The 20,446-nt window shown below is 44.2% G+C and overlaps 1 protein-coding gene and 1 non-coding gene across 4 annotated transcripts in view; one reads left to right on the top strand and one right to left on the bottom strand.

Annotated features, from left to right (window-relative positions):
- The window catches only part of Stk32b (serine/threonine kinase 32B), a 262,047-nt gene that overhangs the window by 128,123 nt on the left and 113,478 nt on the right, over positions 1-20,446 (bottom strand). The window lies entirely within an intron of this gene.
- On the top strand, positions 1,007-1,138 carry LOC120096808 (small nucleolar RNA SNORA17). Its single transcript, XR_005493642.1, has one exon. It is a non-coding gene; the product is annotated as a small nucleolar RNA SNORA17 (small nucleolar RNA).

Here is a 20,446-nt window from a genome sequence, read left to right as displayed (position 1 = left end):
AGTTGGAGTTCATGGGTTTCCATTCCAAAAGGAGTAATTCTGGCATCTTTGGCTGGAGAAAGAGATACCTCAGCTGTCCTTGATCCTTTAAATGGACGTTGTTAAATACTGCTTATCTACTGATTTTCTACTGGAGAGACATTTTCACCAAACTATAATTCTTAAACAAAAATTAGTAAGTTTGAAGCAAGGCTAAGACCCAAGCCAGGAAGAAGCCAGAATTAATTCACTGTCCTGACTCCAGTGAGCTGGCACAAGAAGGAGGCATACTCTTTCAAAACATAAATATTACTTGGTATCTACTATTTATCAATACACATTCTCCAGACAATGGAAATAGAACATGCAGAAAATGAAAATATCCATTACTGAGGAGAATGTCAGTGCACACAAACATTAGTAGAAGTCAGAGTTTCAGAGACACCTTAGTGTATTTGTGAGAACTGTGCTCTACTATGAAAGAGTTAAAATGTATGGAGATAGGGAACTATAACATGCATATGAAATATTACCAGGGTGTATGAAGCCTGCATGTTCTAATACTGGAAATAAATACTCATTAGGCAGATTTAAGAGTATACTTGCCCATGTTTGAGAAGAGTTTGTTTAGACACAAGTAAAAACTACTCAAACATAATACTGAAATATTCCCCTGTGCATAGGTGGAAAGAATGGGATTTCAAGGACAAAAGCATGTGTGTTTGTGTGTGTGTGTGTGTGTGTGTGTGTGTGTGTGTGTATGTGTGTGCCACACATACACACACACACACACAGACTGGGGAGGGGGATTTAACTCTGACATGAGTGACAGTTGACTTCTTACCAAGGATAATGAAACCCAGAGGACGGTAGAGCTAAGTTTTAAAATACTGAAAGAAAACAAATCAATGAACATTGTTCTCAGTAAAACATCATTCGCAAGAGAGAGAAAAGTAAAACATTCCCAAACAAAACCCAGAGAATTCTCCTCAGCGGAACTAAAATGTTAGCTAAAGAAGAACTGAGGTCTGCCTCTAGAGGGATTGCACGTGTGGCTGCTGTGTCACGTGTAGGTCAGTAGGTGGCAGAGAGGAGGGAGGCCATGTCTGTGCTCCGTGTTCTGAACTGTGAACATCTGAATGATAAGCAGCCTAAAATTTCCTATAAAAAAAAAAAAGCTAGTCTGAGACAGCCACCAGTCCAGCACCAGGGGCCTGGACAGGGAGCCAGCCTGAGATGATCACCAGTCTGGCATAGATGGGCTCTCAGGATAGGGGACAAGCCAGAGACTAGAAGAACCCTGCCTGGGACCGCAGGTCCTGGGTAAGAGTGAGCCTGTGACAGATGACCCTCAAAAGAGGCCACTCTGGTGGTTTGGGTTGGGAACAAGCCCTAGATGATTACCAGACCCATGCCCTGTGAACCAGAAAGGGAACTGAGATGGCCGCCAGTCCAGTGACTCTCAGTCTGGTGGGGGATGGGGGGGCGTTGCAAGCCATGCCTGAGATGACCCCTTCCCAGCACCATAATGGGCAAGCAGGGCCTAGCACTCCTGAGACCATTCCTGGGATGACCACAGACACTCAGAGACCCTAGGCACTGCTAAGAGCACCAAGTGGTAAGTGGTGGAGAAACAGAAGAGAAAGAGAAACAGAAGGATGTGGGCACAATAAAGAGAGGCAGAACTGGAGACTCAAGCATATGATGATGCCACCTGGGACGATGGTGGTGTCCTGGCCTGTACTAGCACCCGAGGCCATGTCTGGGTCCATGGCCCTGCAACCACAGGGGTCTGTCACCACCAAAGGCTAGGCAGATGTCCCTGATCTGGGCTGCCAACCAAGGACACGTTGATGTCTGAGGGCTGTGCCAAACTGGTCCCCCCACCCCTGCACCACTTAAGCATCCTGGAAGAGCAGGAACTGGGAACAGGAGAACAGGCGAGAGGACCCCACCCCTAGCCAGCTTCAGTACTGGGGAGAAGAGCCCTGCACATTGTAGGAGTGGCGGATGAACCAGCCCAGGATATGAGCATGGGAAAACTGGCCCTACCACCATTTCCCTGCTGTGGTGTGTGTGAGGGAAAGATACCCTCCTTCCCCCATCATCCCTCACCACCTACAGCAGGCAGGAGAGCTGGCCCCCACGTCATCCAAGCAGAAGAGCTGCCCCTGCCCCTCATGTGCTGCAGCATTTGGGAGAGCAGGCACGTACCTCACCAGGACAGCACAATAGAGCTGACCCTGAATGTGGGGGCTGCTGGTAAGAAGGCCCTGAGGATCTGAGAGTGGGAGAGTGGGCAGGCTAACCAGTTAAGATACCTCTCAGGCTTTGAATTGGCCCACCTTAACATCCACCCCTTTGGTGAACTGCTAGAGTACGTAAAGGGGCTGGTACTATAGATTATATAGATTCTAAGCTACAGGATCTCCATGACACAAGGTAACAACAGCATATCTGAGAAGACAGGTTTCAGTATGGATAGAGTAGCAGACCAATGTTTTGTACCAGACCAATGAGTCATTGCAGTGAACATTTGAAGTAAAGAAGTGTGGACACAAGGGTCTACTGTGGGACACACTGTAACACACTATAGCTTCCACAATGAGAACTTTCTTCTGTTGGTGTGGGAAGGTTACAGGGTGGAGAGGGGGTACAAGGGTAAATGAGTGGGATTGGGGTGCATGGTGCGAAATTCATAAAGAATCAACAAAAAGCTTAAAAAGAAGAGGAAGAAGAAGAGGAGGAGGAGGGAAAAGGAGAGGAAGAGGAAGACCCTAGGGAAATGATACAAAATTCCAGGCCAGACCTTCAGCAAAAGTGAAGCGCTTACATGCTTCTACAGGAGCAAATCGAAGGATATATTTTTAGGGTTCACCACTGGGCTGACATCAGCCATAACCCAAGCATGAAGGCCACTGCTACACTATGTCAGTAATACTTAACCTAACACTGCATAAACTTGGAGAAATGCCGCCAGGAAACGCACACAGAATGCATACTTGGGAAGATTCTGATCAGCGCTATATGAAATACTGTGAGTGCAGAAACATGAAAGCATTCCCGGTAAAAGAACAGATTATTATGTTCAGATATTTTCACACAATATTCTCATAGTAATAAGGAGGGAAGGAGGGAGGGAGGGAGGGAGGGAGGGAGAGAGAGAGAGAGAGACAGAGAGACAGAGAGACAGAGAGACAGAGAGACAGAGACAGAGACAGAGACAGACACAGAGACACAGAGACAGAGAGACAGAGACTAAGGTGCATTGTGACTATACCTCAAAGCGCAAGCTAACAGCAAAGCGAGTATCAGCAGATTCCTGCCTGTGGTGATACACATGGGTCATGTAAAGACACACACGTGACCCAGCATGCTTATGCTTAGTGATATGTCCCTGTGGGCTCCATTATCCCATAAGAAGGAATAAGGACACGTGAGTGTTCTTTTGTAATTCTTCCTTAGAATAATTACACATTCCTTGTAGAGTTTATTTTAAATTTAATCCAGAAAATAAAGCAAAAAGCACACGGCACAACTCGATAAACATGTGTTGTTTTGGTAATTAAAATAACAAATTCAGAGTTTCCAGACCGAAAAAAAAATAGTTGCAATTTGTGTTTGTAAAAGGAAAATACACTGAAGCCTGTGTTAAGTATGAATGAGACTACTGATTACTTATTAAGGACAGGGTTGACATGAGTGGGAGGTGTTTCATAGTGAAGTCAAAGTTTCCCTCCCTGCTTCCTCCAGAGTATGCTGACAAATGGACTTTTCTTGATCTCACTGTGTCAATAAGGCGACACTCCCACAGACATCACTCACCTCAGACTTAGCTCATTCTGCAAATAAAGAGCCTACAATAATCTACAGTTAAAAGGGAACAAGAACTCATACCAAGCACCCTCCTCCCACTGAAGATAGAACTCTTCTGTCTGTGGCCCTACAGCCCACAGCCATGACCTCAGACACAGTGAGCCCCAGAGCATCCATCTTCTGGGGAGGTTCACTTGTAAAAGAGAAGGCCATCTCCCTAGAATGAATGCCACTCTTGCTTCTAGCTGTACTCATTCATCATGTCCCTCCCCACTTCCTCCCTCCATTCCTCCCTCTGTTCCTCCCTCACTTGCTCAAACTGTTTTCCCAGAGCCCCATTTCATATCATATCATCCCGTCAAACATGCATCTGTCAGCCACAGCTCCTGTCTCCAGTGATGTGCTTCTTCAGTGAGTAATGAAGAACAGTGGATATTGCTACATGGCGGAATGGAGGAAACCCAATGCAAAAAGGATTGCGTAGGGAGGCTGGGGTTCATGGAAGGGGAGCTTCCAAGAAGTAGTGATGCAGGAGAGGGCCTTGCAGAGGATGTGGAGGATTGGGGTTCCCAGGAGAGGGCATGTAAGTGTATGTACACAGCCCTCGGAATAGAGCACACAGTCCATATTCTACACATGGATTGAGAGTGAAGCCAGAGGCTTGGGAGCAGGGGCTGACATTCAACCATTCCAGAATGAAACTTCTGTCACTCAGTACAGCTACACAAAGAAAGGTCCAGGGCAAGAGTCAATCATTTTGATTGTTTATTCAATATACTAATTGTGCAAATTTGCAGATCTATACAGTGCGTAAGAATGAAATTCAGGTGGCTAAGATTTTCATCACTTCAAACATTTCTATATGAAGTTGTGGGGAATGTGTAAAGTTGAGACTTGACACACATATACACTACGTACTGTGGGAGCAGTGCAATGCGGAGTTCCCGCTTTGATCACTGAGCATGGTGCTTTGAGCTCCTCTCTTCTAGTTAAACACAGAATACATAGGTCACCGTGGAGCACTGTAAACCATCAGTGCACTGAACGCTAGAATATAGTATTTGCCTTCGCATCTGTGTTTCTTGAAATTGAGCCACCAGCAGCATTTCCCAACCTGGCACTGGAAGCTGTTCCCCACTATGCTTCCCCACCCCCCGCCCAGATGTACCTTCAAGTCTGCCATCTGGACAGCCCCAGGAAGAAGCTCCACTCTGTAGACCTGGAGACTCCAGTAACCTTGGCTTGGGGAGCATAAGAGCAGAGCCCCTCGGCCAACCATGCTCTCTGTAGCCATCCTCATCCTCAGAACATGAGCCAGTTCTGAAAGTGAGATGTGTCTTCCTCCCTTTCTCTCGGCCCCTTGGATTCCACTATTCTCTGTGTCAACCTGCTTCAGCCTGAACTCCATTCCAGCAGGGAAAGGTGTTGTGAAGACAGTCAGAGGATCCCAAGACACACCAAGGAAGTCCTGGAGCCACCAGAAACTGCAGAAGCAAGGGTTGTCCTCTGCAGTCTTTAGACAGTGCTTCTCAACCTTCCTAATAGTGTGACCCTTTATTATAGCTCCTCATGTTGTGGGGATCCCAACCATAAAGTTATTTTATTGCTACTCCATAGCCATACCTTTGCTGCTATGATGAATCAGAATGCACATATCTGACACGTGACCACGAAAAGGGTACAACCCAGAGCTTGAGAACGACTGCGTTAGAGGGAACGCTCCCTGCTCATGATTTTGCCCAGGTATCTGGCTTCCAGAATGTGACAGCAGAGATAGCTGTGTCCTGAGTGTATGTATTCATTCATGTATGGATGCACATGTATGTAGGAGCCCAGGTGTGTGTGTGTGTGTGTGTGTGTGTGTGTGTGTGTGTTTCTAAGGGTATAGGTGGACATGTGGATGGGGTGCCTGTGTAGCAAGGGACATATAGGTCAGAGATCAACTTTGTTAACTGAATTTTATTCTCAGGTGCCATTTACTTTGTTTGTCTGTCTCTTGGGTCTCCTGCTGGGACCTGGGGCTTCCCTGATTAGACTTGATTGTTAGGCTGACTGACCACCAAGGCCCAGGAATCCCCCTTCCTCTGCCTCTATAGCTCTAGAATTGTGAGCATGTAGCATTATGTCTAGCCTTTTACATTGTTCTGGGGATGGAACTCAGATCCTCATGCACGCATGGCTAGCACTTTACTGACTGAGCCATCTCCCCAGCCCAAGTAGCCAAGTAACTGGATATTTATGACATCCAGTGTGTTCTGGCAGCCGCAGGGAACCCACTGACAATTTCATCAGGTCACATCGCCATGGCATGGTATCAGCAAACCCAAGCTCTCATTTTCAAACAAACTAAAGCCCCTAAGGCTTGAAGTCAAGCATAGAGCAGCTGTGATGCAGACCTGGCTTTTCCCATTCCTCTTCTCTTCTATCGATCTAAGGAGATATTAGAGAGATTAGTCAGAGGAAACAAAGGGAAGTGTCAGGGCCTTTGGCAGAAAACCTCATCTAACTATCCATCCCTCCCACACACCCCTGGAAGTGAACGTGTGCAGTGCACAGTGGCAGCTGTAGGAGCAGTCGCCATGGGAAGAGAGACCTATTAATGTGGCAGTGTCTGATGAAGTCACACGGACTGTCAACCCCCCCAGCGCCCTATGTGCACCCAATGGCCATCCATTCTCAGTAAGCCTCAGCTCCACTTCCTGTACACATTTGATTTTTTTTTCCATTTTGGCAAACCTTTCCCTCACCGTAGCCTGTTATCTTCATATTTCTGATCAGGCCTCTGAGAAAACATCTGCCGGTTCTTCACTTCCCCACCAATTAAATCCAGCTGTGTCTGGAGACCTCATTTAAGGAGTGAGCTCATTCTTATTAATCTCCTGAGGTAAAGCATCACGGTGATGGATGGAGTGGCGGCGGGCTGTTACTAACAGACACCTGCAGTGTTGCTCTTGCTCACAAAGCATCTTCATGTGGAGGTCCTCACTGGAGCTTCCAGGCAGTGCCCCTGACAGCTGTCAATCACATTACCTCCCTCCCACGGCAGGAGAAAAATGCTTGAACCATGCTGGCCAATCTCATAATACCACCCTCCCTCATCTCATTGAGATGTGGGGATGGGCACATGGCCAGGGCTAGAGAGACAACACATTTTCCAGAATTGTAGACATACCCTCATTCTGCAGGATCTTAGCTTCCTCAAGGGTTGGTTCTAGAGTGTTCCAGGTAATTTCCCTTCCAAGTTTGTCAGAGGGGTTTCCTGGGCTGCACATTCAGTGAGAAACTGTGCAGAGAATGGCCAAGCCTCGAACAGCTGCTTTGGCAAGCTGTCTGACAGCAACTATTTAGACTCAAGAGACAGATGCCTGTGGTGCCTACATTCCACATCTGGGTTTTCACTATCAATATTATGAGTATTTATACCCAAAGCCGTGCACCCAGTGCTTCTAGCAGAACTCATGGCACCAGCCCTAAATTGTAGATGACTCAATGGCCTATACAGTTGATAAACATATTGTGACATAATATCCCTGAAGGACACTATGTAGCAATGAGAGAGACCAGGTGTCTCCAACAGTCTAGAGGAACTTCACACACACAGTGCCGAGCAAAATGAGCCAGCTACAGCAACTCACTTTGTCAACACAATGCTGGGGGATATTTCACACCTGCTGTGTTGGCTGGAGTCCTATAAAGCAGACATAGACAGAGCAAACCTATGCTGGCCACAGCTAATGGAGAAGCCACCTGGGGGACATGTCTGAATGGTGCTTTAGAGGTGCCCCGGGCTCTGATCTTTTTCCTTCATATTAGACGATGCACTGGGTATTGGAAATACCTTCTGGCTAGACATTTATCATAGGTTCACTTTATGGTATATAGGGTAGCTTTTTAAAGGTAATTTTACAACCAAATAACAAAGTCTGTTCATCCCCCAAGGGGGACATGCTGTAGAGAGCTGACAGTGTTAAGAGGAGGCTGTGGCACTTAGAAATGTGAGATAGTAGAACAAGGACCAGAAGACACACTGTTGTTGAGGGATAATGAAATGTCTGTGAATAAGGACTGTCCCAAGCTGTCCCAGGAGGCTGCCTTGTCCACCACCAAGATGCCACAGATGCACCTACACACCATAGTTACCCTGAGTTCATTGCTCTGTTATCTTCAACTTCATTTCCCTGGATGTGAATCCTGCTTCCAACCCCAGCTGCTGGTGTTCTCCATGTCCAAGTCACCATCAGTCCCTGTGCTTTGAGGAGCTTGTTTGTGGCAAGAACAAGACAAGACCTCTGCTCTTATTGTGACCAAAAGGTCATCATCCCTCCTAGATGCCTGGATGCCTCTCGGTCCCCCTGCCTGAAGCCTTGCCTTGAGGAGAAATTGCAAACAAGCCTGACGTGTTGGCTGTGCTAAGTATCTGAAGTGCAGCTGGGGCAAAAGGTTCACACGGAACACTATTTTTAGCAGACAGTACTGGAGTAGCCTGTGCTGAGAAAACTCCCTCAAGGACAAATTCTCTACCCAGAGAAGTAATCAACTCAGATGACTTTAAATCAGGATGCCACCTTTTCAAAGATGGTCATGATGTTAGCATTAGGGTAAAAAGGAAGTCTGCTCATCTGAAATTCTCTTGACAGAGATAAAATTGCTGGGTTGATTCTGATGTGCTCTCCAGGCTCGTGATCTAAAGACTTTCCCTCTCCATTTTGCTACTTACAGTGGACTCTTGTGACTTCCCCATAACAGCTGGTGGACATGCCGTGGTTATTCCTGCTCAGCAAGTGAGAATAAAGTCCCTAGGCTGCAAGGTTGTAACTGATTGCACTCTTGGTCACCGTGCAATTGCCTACCCGTGCTGCACATGGGGCTTCTGCACAGAGCAACAGCCACACCCCACAGGCAGTCCACTCCCCATTTCACACATGGCAAGACTAAAATTGGCAGAGATGGAACTTCTTACCAAGTGATTCACTACTAAGGGGTGGGGAGGAAAAGACTATTTCATTTCTGGATTCACAAGCACTCTGGGAGCAGAGAATTCCAATTGATTTCATTTTTACAGCTATCTAGACTATCAAATGTAGAGTTTCATGGCACGGAGTTTTATAAAGTTCTCAGTAAAAGCATTCCTTTATCTCTTCTAAATATACATTGTTAACACATAGTTTTGGTTCAACCTGGAAGCTGTGTTCTGAAGTTATTCAATGACCATGGAGTTAAAGGATTGTGGGAAACCATATCCATACAAAAATAGTCCCAACTCAACTGCCATTTGTACTTTATGTGCCTTTGGGTGGAAAACACAAGGATGAGAATGTCCAGACATGTGATACTCATTTCATGTGGTTTGCAGCGGTTCCAAGACCAGGACCATTTGAATGTGCTTTGAAAACACAGATGAGACACATCCAGGCGCCAGAGGAAAACACCAAACGCCATCTGGAACCCTGGTGCACGGAGGCTCCCGGAAAGAGCGGCGCAGATCTTCCCGGTTGCTGCCACAGCGGAGAGGACTTAGGCAGTACCCCACGAGCAAACTTGAGCCTTGGAACTGCAGGTAGGACCAACTTTTCCCCTGCAAGAAACCTGCCTGGTGAACTCAGGACACACAGAGGCAAAATTCCTCTAAGGCCGGGCACTTCCTGTGTTTACCGGAAGTCCCACACCAGCGGATCCCGGACCGCAGCAGCTCTCTGCTCCCAAACCCCGTGGGAGAGAGACCTCACCGCCTGATCAGGTGGGCACTCCTGAGGCTGCAGAGCGGAGGAGACCACCAACACTGCCCACCCCTGCCCACATCCCTGGCCCAAGAGGCAACTGTATAAGGCCTCTGGGTTCCCGTAGGGGAGGGCCCGGGAGCGGCAGGACCCCTGCGCCTGAGACACTGCCGGAACCTGAAGGAAACAGACCGGATAAACAGTTCTCTGCACCCAAATCCCGTGGGAGGGAGAGCTGAACCTTCAGAGAGGCGGACACGCCTGGGAAACCAGAAGAGACTGCACTCTGTGCACATCCAGGCGCCAGAGGAAAACACCAAACGTCATCTGAAACCCTGGTGCACGGAGGCTCCCGGAAGGAGCGGCACAGATTTTCCCGGTTGCTGCCACAGCAGAGAGGACTTAGGCAGTACCCCACGAGCAAACTTGAGCCTTGGAACCACAGGTAGGACCAATTTTTCCCCTGCAAGAAACCTGCCTGGTGAACTCAAGACACAGGCCCACAGGAACAGCTGAAGACCTGTACAGAGGAAAAACTACACGCCCGAAAGCAGAACACTCTGTCCCCATAACTGGCTGAAAGAAAACAGGAAAACAGGTCTACAGCACTCCTGACACACAGGTTATAGGACAGTCTAGCCACAGTCAGAAATAGCAGAACAAAGTAACACTAGAGATAATCTGATGGTGAGAGGCAAGCACAGGAACCCAAGCAACAGAAACCAAGACTACATGGCATCATCGGAGCCCAATTCTCCCACCAAAGCAAACACGGAATATCCAAACACACCAGAAAAGCAAGACCTAGTTTCAAAATCATATTTGATCATGATGCTGGAGGACTTCAAGAAAGACATAAAGAACTCCCTTAGAGAACAAGTAGAAGCCTACAGAGAGGAATCGCAAAAATCCCTGAAAGAATTCCAGGAAAACACAATCAAACAGTTGAAGGAATTAAAAATGGAAATAGAAGCAATCAAGAAAGAACACATGGAAACAACCCTGGACATAGAAAATCAAAAGAAAAGACAAGGAGCTGTAGATACAAGCTTCACCAACAGAATTCAAGAGATGGAAGAGAGAATCTCGGGAGCAGAAGATTCCATAGAAATCATTGACTCAACTGTCAAAGATAATGTAAAGCGGAAAAAGCTACTGGTCCAAAACATACAGGAAATCCAGGACTCAATGAGAAGATCAAACCTAAGGATAATAGGTATAGAAGAGAGTGAAGACTCCCAGCTCAAAGGACCAGTAAATATCTTCAACAAAATCATAGAAGAAAACTTCCCTAACCTAAAAAAAGAGATACCCATAGGCATACAAGAAGCCTACAGAACTCCAAATAGATTGGACCAGAAAAGAAACGCCTCCCGTCACATAATTGTCAAAACACCAAACGCACAAAATAAAGAAAGAATATTAAAAGCAGTAAGGGAAAAAGGTCAAATAACATATGAAGGGAGACCTATCAGAATCACACCAGACTTTTGCCAGAAACTATGAAGGCCAGAAGATCCTGGACAGATGTCATACAGACCCTAAGAGAACACAAATGCCAGCCCAGGTTACTGTATCCTGCAAAACTCTCAATTAACATAGATGGAGAAACCAAGATATTCCATGACAAAACCAAATTTACACAATATCTTTCTACAAATCCAGCACTACAAAGGATAATAAAGGGTAAAGCCCAACATAAGGAGGCAAGCTATACCCTAGAAGCAAGAAACTAATCATCTTGGCAACAAAACAAAGAGAATGAAAGCACACAATCATAACCTCACTTCCAAATATGAATATAACGGGAAGCAATAATCACTATTCCTTAATATCTCTCAATATCAATGGCCTCAACTCCCCAATAAAAAGACATAGATTAACAAACTGGATACACAACGAGGACCCTGCATTCTGCTGCCTACAGGAAACACACCTCAGAGACAAAGACAGACATTACCTCAGAGTGAAAGGCTGGAAAACAATTTTCCAAGCAAATGGTCAGAAGAAGAAAGCTGGAGTAGCCATTCTAATATCAAATAAAATCAATTTTCAACTAAAAGTCATCAAAAAAGATAAGGAAGGACACTTCATATTCATCAAAGGAAAAATCCACCAAGATGAACTCTCAATCCTAAATATCTATGCCCCAAATACAAGGGCACCTACATATGTAAAAGAAACCTTACTAAAGCTCAAAACACACATTGCACCTCACACAATAATAGTGGGAGATTTCAACACCCCACTCTCATCAATGGACAGATCATGGAAACAGAAATTAAACAGAGATGTAGACAGACTAAGAGAAGTCATGAGCCAAATGGACTTAACGGATATTTATAGAACATTCTATCCTAAAGCAAAAGGATATACCTTCTTCTCAGCTCCTCATGGTACTTTCTCCAAAATTGACCATATAATTGGTCAAAAAACGGGCCTCAACAGGTACAGAAAGATAGAAATAATCCCATGCGTGCTATCGGACCACCACGGCCTAAAACTGGTCTTCAATAACAATAAGGGAAGAATGCCCACATATACGTGGAAATTGAACAATGCTCTACTCAATGATAACCTGGTCAAGGAAGAAATAAAGAAAGAAATTAAAAACTTTTTAGAATTTAATGAAAATGAAGGTACAACATACCCAAACTTATGGGACACAATGAAAGCTGTGCTAAGAGGAAAACTCATAGCGCTGAGTGCCTGCAGAAAGAAACAGGAAAGAGCATATGTCAGCAGCTTGACAGCACACCTAAAAGCTCTAGAACAAAAAGAAGCAAATACACCCAGGAGGAGTAGAAGGCAGGAAATAATCAAACTCAGAGCTGAAATCAACCAAGTAGAAACAAAAAGGACCATAGAAAGAATCAACAGAACCAAAAGTTGGTTCTTTGAGAAAATCAACAAGATAGATAAACCCTTAGCCAGACTAACGAGAGGACACAGAGAGTGCGTCCAAATTAACAAAATCAGAAATGAAAAGGGAGACATAACTACAGATTCAGAGGAAATTCAAAAAATCATCAGATCTTACTATAAAAACCTATATTCAACAAAACTTGAAAATCTTCAGGAAATGGACAATTTCCTAGACAGATACCAGGTATCGAAGTTAAATCAGGAACAGATAAACCAGTTAAACAACCCCATAACTCCTAAGGAAATAGAAGCAGTCATTAAAGGTCTCCCAACCAAAAAGAGCCCAGGTCCAGATGGGTTTAGTGCAGAATTCTATCAAACCTTCATAGAAGACCTTATACCAATATTATCCAAACTATTCCACAAAATTGAAACAGATGGAGCCCTACCGAATTCCTTCTATGAAGCCACAATTACTCTTATACCTAAACCACACAAAGACACAACAAAGAAAGAGAACTTCAGACCAATTTCCCTTATGAATATCGACGCAAAAATACTCAATAAAATTCTGGCAAACCGAATTCAAGAGCACATCAAAACAATCATCCACCATGATCAAGTAGGCTTCATCCCAGGCATGCAGGGATGGTTTAATATAAGGAAAACCATCAACGTGATCCATCATATAAACAAACTGAAAGAACAGAACCACATGATCATTTCATTAGATGCTGAGAAAGCATTTGACAAAATTCAACACCCCTTCATGATAAAAGTCCTGGAAAGAATAGGTATTCAAGGCCCATACCTAAACATAGTAAAAGCCATATACAGCAAACCAGTTGCTAACATTAAACTAAATGGAGAGAAACTTGAAGCAATCCCACTAAAATCAGGGACTAGACAAGGCTGCCCACTCTCTCCCTACTTATTCAATATAGTTCTTGAAGTTCTAGCCAGAGCAATCAGACAACAAAAGGAGATCAAGGGGATACAGATCGGAAAAGAAGAGGTCAAAATATCACTATTTGCAGACGACATGATAGTATATTTAAGTGATCCCAAAAGTTCCACCAGAGAACTACTAAAGCTGATAAACAACTTCAGCAAAGTGGCTGGGTATAAAATTAACTCAAATAAATCAGTTGCCTTCCTCTATACAAAAGAGAAACAAGCCGAGAAAGAAATTAGGGAAACGACACCCTTCATAATAGACCCAAATAATATAAAGTACCTCGGTGTGACTTTAACCAAGCAAGTAAAAGATCTGTACAATAAGAACTTCAAGACACTGAGGAAAGAAATTGAAGAAGACCTCAGAAGATGGAAAGATCTCCCATGCTCATGGATTGGCAGGATTAATATAGTAAAAATGGCCATTTTACCAAAAGCAATCTACAGATTCAATGCAATCCCCATCAAAATACCAATCCAATTCTTCAAAGAGTTAGACAGAACAATTTGCAAATTCATCTGGAATAACAAAAAACCCAGGATAGCTAAAGCTATCCTCAACAATAAGAGGACTTCAGGGGGAATCACTATCCCTGAACTCAAGCAGTATTACAGAGCAATAGTGATAAAAACTGCATGGTATTGGTACAGAGACAGACAGATAGACCAATGGAATAGAATTGAAGACCCAGAAATGAACCCACACACCTATGGTCACTTGATTTTTGACAAAGGAGCCAAAACCATCCAATGGAAAAAAGATAGCATTTTCAGCAAATGGTGCTGGTTCAACTGGAGGGCAACATGTAGAAGAATGCAGATCGATCCATGCTTATCACCCTGTACAAAGCTTAAGTCCAAGTGGATCAAGGACCTCCACATCAAACCAGACACACTCAAACTAATAGAAGAAAAACTAGGGAAGCATCTGGAACACATGGGCACTGGAAAAAATTTCCTGAACAAAACACCAATGGCTTATGCTCTAAGATCAAGAATCGACAAATGGGATCTCATAAAACTGCAAAGCTTCTGTAAGGCAAAGGACACTGTGGTTAGGACAAAACGGCAACCAACAGATTGGGAAAAGATCTTTACCAATCCTATAACAGATAGAGGCCTTATATCCAAAATATACAAAGAACTCAAGAAGTTAGACCGCAGGGAAACAAATAACCCTATTAAAAAATGGGGTTCAGAGCTAAACAAAGAATTCACAGCTGAGGAATGCCGAATGGCTGAGAAACACCTAAAGAAATGTTCAACATCTTTAGTCATAAGGGAAATGCAAATCAAAACAACCCTGAGATTTCACCTCACACCAGTGAGAATGGCTAAGATCAAAAACTCAGGTGACAGCAGATGCTGGCGAGGATGTGGAGAAAGAGGAACACTCCTCCATTGTTGGTGGGATTGCAGACTGGTAAAACCATTCTGGAAATCAGTCTGGAGGTTCCTCAGAAAATTGGACATTGAACTGCCTGAGGATCCAGCCATACCTCTCTTGGGCATATACCCAAAAGATGCCTCAACATATAAAAGAGACACGTGCTCCACTATGTTCATCGCAGCCTTATTTATAATAGCCAGAAACTGGAAAGAACCCAGATGCCCTTCAACAGAGGAATGGATACAGAAAATGTGGTACATCTACACAATGGAATATTACTCAGCTATCAAAAACAACGAGTTTATGAAATTCGTAGGCAAATGGTTGGAACTGGAAAATATCATCCTGAGTGAGCTAACCCACTCACAGAAAGACATACATGGTATGCACTCATTGATAAGTGGCTATTAGCCCAAATGCTTGAATTACCCTAGATCCCTAGAACAAAGGAAACTCAAGACGGATGATCAAAATGTGAATGCTTCACTCCTTCTTTAAATGAGGAAAAAGAATACCCTTGGCAGGGAAGGGAGAGGCAAAGATTAAAACAGAGACTGAAGGAACACCCATTCAGAGCCTGCCCCACAGGTGGCCCATACATATACAGCCACCCAATTAGACAAGATGGATGAAGCAAAGAAGTGCAGACCGACAGGAGCCGGATGTAGATCGCTCCTGAGAGACACAGCCAGAATACAGCAAATACAGAGGCGAATGCCAGCAGCAAACCACTGAGCTGAGAATAGGTCCCCCGTTGAAGGAATCAGAGAAAGAACTGGAAGAGCTTGAAGGGGCTCGAGACCCCAAAAGTACAACAATGTCAAGCAACCAGAGCTTCCAGGGACTAAGCCACTACCTAAAGACTATATATGGACTGACCCTGGACTCTGACCCCATAGGTAGCAATGAATATCCTAGTAAGAGCACCAGTGGAAGGGGAAGCCCTGGGTCCTGCTAAGACTGAACCCCCAGTGAACTAGACTATGTGGGGAGGGTGGCAATGGGGGGAGGTTTGGGAGGGGAACACCCATAAGGAAGGGGAGGGGGGAGGGTGATGTTTGTCCGGAAACCGGGAAAGGGAATAACACTTGAAATGTATATAAGAAATACTCAAGTTAATAAAAAAAAATAAAAAAATAAAATAAAATTAATTAATTACAAAAAAAAAAAACACAGATGATGCCTATAAGAACAAAATAATCCCTATCTACAAGACACGTGCAAAAAAGAAAGAGATTCAAGTCCACAGGGATGCTCTGGTTAGCACTAGTGGACCTATGCTCCCGGACCCTCTTGGTGGAGCAGCTGTTGGGCTATGGAACAGAGTGGTGACCAGGAGAGACAGCTGCCCTTTTCAGGGAGCCTCTCTAATCTCCCTCTGGACCAGTCTGTAAAAGAGGTGCCATCAGAAACAATAGCTGCCACTCTATAGAGCTCAGCCCATGCCCTCAGCAAGGTGCGATGTGCACTTTGTGCCTCCTTAGCTCATTTCAGACATGGCCATTACTATAGCCATTCTACAAAAGGAAAAACAAGACAAGAGTTTTTAAGTTGTACCAATTAGAATTAATTCAAAGGATCTTATAGAGGATGCCACTAAAAAGCCCTATGTGTCATTAAACCATAAATTAGTTACTGAGATACCTCAATGAAGTAAATTTTAGATAATCAGAATTTATTTTATGACATAATTAGAAGCATTGCTCCTGGAAAGACTCTTTAATGTTTACTAAACTGTGGGAAATGTTCAGGGCACATCTGTTTAGAATTTTCAAGGGTAGAGAGTTTGTTCCTCCCAAATGCATCTCAAGCAACCAGTGTAGTCCACACATGGAAGGCACCTGCCAATATTTGTTGTATGAGCAAATGGATGGACGGATGCTTTCCAACTTCATTATGGGAGGTCTTCCCACACATGTCTTCATCTTCTCTCTCCTCCCACTCTTGTCTCAGCATATAACTCTGCTAATCCCTCTCCCATGAGATATGTTCCCTATCCCCAGACCCTCATGTGGACATTGATTTCTCTCTCTTCTACATCTCACAGACGTTTCTTAGGAGCTCTGTTTATAAGGGTTGCTCTTCTTCCTCCCCTACATCAGTCCTCAAGCCCTGTCTCATCTGTTTCCCCTGTCCTATCTATAATTGTTCCACGCAGAACTGTTCCTTCTAAAGCCAAGCCCATGCATTCCTTTGGCCGCTGACACTGATTGTCTACTGTATGAGAATGAAGTAGCCAGTATGTGGAGAGACATTAATAGACCCCCTTTCTTGGGGCACCAGGAAGGCAGACAAAAAAGAAATTAGCGGTGAGCATGGTGAGGGTATTGAAGAGGACATAAAGTCCTGTGAGTGTGGCGCCTGGTGGATCCTCACTCTGGCAGGTGATTATCAGCCACTCTGCACAGCTGCACAAGGAACCATGAGGACCTTTCTGCTGTCTTGTATTATCTCATAACTTTCATTGAAAGTCCCATTCTCCCAGACTCTACATGTGTTTCTTTGCATCCCCCGCCCATGACCTTGGCACCAAATGTTCCTTTCTACACCTCCATCTCTATCACCGCATGAATTTCTTTCTGGTCCTTTTCTTGGGAACCTTAGTCTCCACATCCTACACCAGAAAATCTTTCCATACGTTCATTGGCTCTCTGCAACGAGGTCAGCTGCATATCCTCCCGCCCTAATCCACCACACGTGCACAGATGCTTCTTGGCTACATTGTCAGCCCACAGTGAGTACTGGGGGAGACCAATATTCAATATGGAGCCTTGGAAGATCTCATTGCTACTGTTTTAGGGTTTGCACAGCCTGGAATTGCTTTTGTAACAGTTAGGCTTCATTTGTTAAACTCACATCCTCTCTTGAGAGTAGAGTGAAGTTCTCCAAAGGCTACATATGACACATGACATGTTGGTGTGAAGATGGAGTGATGCTTCTGTACTCTGGGGTCTTCTAGGTTTTCCAGGATAGTAAGTTTGGGTATAAACCACATTGATTTTCAAAGATAATTTCAGTTTGCTCTCAGCACTTCTCCCTCATTCTTGTTTAGGCTTCTTGTATTTCCTGCTTAGTGTCTGTGAGCTCATTGTTATCCTCAAATCACCCACTTGAAGTTCAAGCTTTCCTTACACCCACCCAGATACAAAACGCAGCCATACTCTGCCATCTTGTTTGTTATGCAAGAAAAAAATTTCTGGAAAACAAAATATAAAATATTTCCTAAATCCACTATTATTTATTGACTTGCTAACATGTAACAGTACTCAGCTCAAACGTCACCTTTAGCAGATAATCTTATTTCACCTCTTCAGGCCAATGCAATATTGTCAGCCATGACCATAGTTGTGGGACTTCTAGCCAATCAATCATAAGGCAAACCATCAGCTCATAGGCAGATGGTGTCCTATGATCATTGTCTTCCTGGTATTATTATCTCTTAGTTCCTTGAGCAAAGTAAAAACTAGATTCAAGGAAGCTGGGCCCATGAATGAATGTTTGCAAAGATAGATTCAAAGATGGATAAAAACAACAATGAATAGAAGGAGGGCTTATATGGATATATGGATACATGGATGGCTGTATGGAGACAAAACAATGACTTCAGGGTCTATAAATTATAGAGAGTGCCTCTACTTTGATGGCTTCTGTGTTACTTGGCTTGGATTCATGTTATCTTAGGAGTTCTCAAATGTTGCAGGTCCTTCAGATCCTTTAGACTGGCATTTGTAATTATTACCCTATGTACTCATTGATTTACATGAAAACCCTCAAATCCATCCACTTTCTATCCATTTCTTCCAAGCACAATCTACTAGCTACCAGAAAACCCACATGGCTTGGGTGGCTTCCTTCCACACCTCAATCTATCTGACTCAGTGGTTGGGACCAACATTTACAATGATCAAGCAGCTTGGTAGATTAAAGATGCACTCCAGATTCATGGGCATTACTCCAAGAGGAGTTGAGACCCCTTCTTCTCTCTGGGCATGGCCACTGATAACTGACAGCATGTGAACTCTATGTGTAATGGCTACAACTGTGTCTGGAACAATTGAGACACTGAGGTGGCACATGGAAAAACAAAGTAATAATATTTTCAGTCATAACAGCTGTTAGGAAGAATTTTTAGAAAACTCAAGACCTTTTTATACAGAAATTTCCCAATTTCAAAATTCTATGATGCTGGACCAACTAGACATTTCATGTGAGCTCTGGAGGACTGACTCGGTAAATGAGGGGCCAGCATTCAACTCTAGGACTCACAGTTACCGACATTCTTCCTCTCTTTCTCTTCACTGAATGAGAAATCTCTACTCTCTGATTTTCATCAGGGGATGGCATACACCCTTCCCTGTGTCTATGTAGTAGAGCCAAGGGCTAACTAAGTCCAGCTATTGCTGCAATCTTATTTTCTCCAAATTATTAAAGCAATCAATCAGATGACCCCAGGAAGCTACATTGTATAGCTGTGAAATTTGTCCAACCCTAAGAATCTCCAAAAACACAAGTGCAGAATCCTGGGATTAAAGTCATATGTTACTCAGTATGCCCCTAGTACTTTCACCCCTTTTCTCTCCAGACCCCACTGATCTTTGAAATATCTAAGAAAAATAATCAAGGACTCTCACTCCTGCATCACTTCAGTAACATCTGGTTGATGTTGTGTTTCATGCCCCCCTCCCTGTTTCCTCTGTCATCTGCTCTGCCCCCCCACCTACGCCAGACTCCTTTCTCATAAAATGTTGAATGACTTTCTGCCTGGGGAGAGCTGAACGCATTTCAGTTCTGGAGGTCAGCATTCTCTTTATGAACCTTAAATTGTATCCATCAATCAGAATCTTGCCTCATCAGTGTGAAAGAATGTAAAATTATGCCTTCCAATCAATTTAAAATTATGCTCAGTGTAAGAGGGCCAGCACTGGGTGTTACTCACAAGGCAACACATAATAAGCCACAGGGAAGCTGAGCATCTAGAGTCCGTGACGCCAGAGTTGACTTTGCTGGGTTTCAGCTACTTCTTTACTAGGCCAATGACACACACATAGAAACAGATGTCTATAAAGATGCAGTGTTTAATACACACACACACACACACACACACACACACACACACACACACTTCTTAGGGAAACTGGGGTTCTCTATGCACTCTAAGGCCCAAATAAAATTATTTTCTACATTTATATATCTGCACACTCAGCCCACCAGTTTTAAGCCTTCGCTTGGTTTTGGTGTTTTCTGTTAAACCAGAGATTCCTTCAGCTGGTCCATAAGGGACCAGAATGTGCTCAGCATTCCCCTCCTCTCTGTAAACCCATTGCTTTGACTGCATACATGTTCTTGTGTGTACCATGCTGTGTGCCCATCCTTTCTGGGATCTGTCTGTACTTCATTATCTCTCCCTCTTCCTGACCCTTCTTTATCTTTGAAGCCTTGGGTGCTCCATTCTAATTTTCAGGCCATAGCTCAAAATATACAAAGCCTTCTACAAAGAGGCTCCTCTTAGTGTGACTCTCTGGCCAGATGAAGGTCTCCCTCTTTGACAGTCTCATAGCTCTTGATTTCTGTCAGAAGAACCACCTCAACTTGCCATTCTTAGTCCTGGAAACTACACTGAACTATAAACTGTAGAGAAGGGCGACCTGCCTGGCTTACCTACTTCCTCAGCTAGGCAAAAGGATGAGCCTCTTGGTCTTGAAAAACGATCCTTGAATCATGA

This window comes from Rattus norvegicus, chromosome 14, assembly GCF_036323735.1.
Source record: "Rattus norvegicus strain BN/NHsdMcwi chromosome 14, GRCr8, whole genome shotgun sequence".
In the NCBI taxonomy this organism is placed as follows: domain Eukaryota; kingdom Metazoa; phylum Chordata; class Mammalia; order Rodentia; family Muridae; genus Rattus; species Rattus norvegicus.
This window is presented reverse-complemented; position numbering and strand designations above follow the sequence as displayed.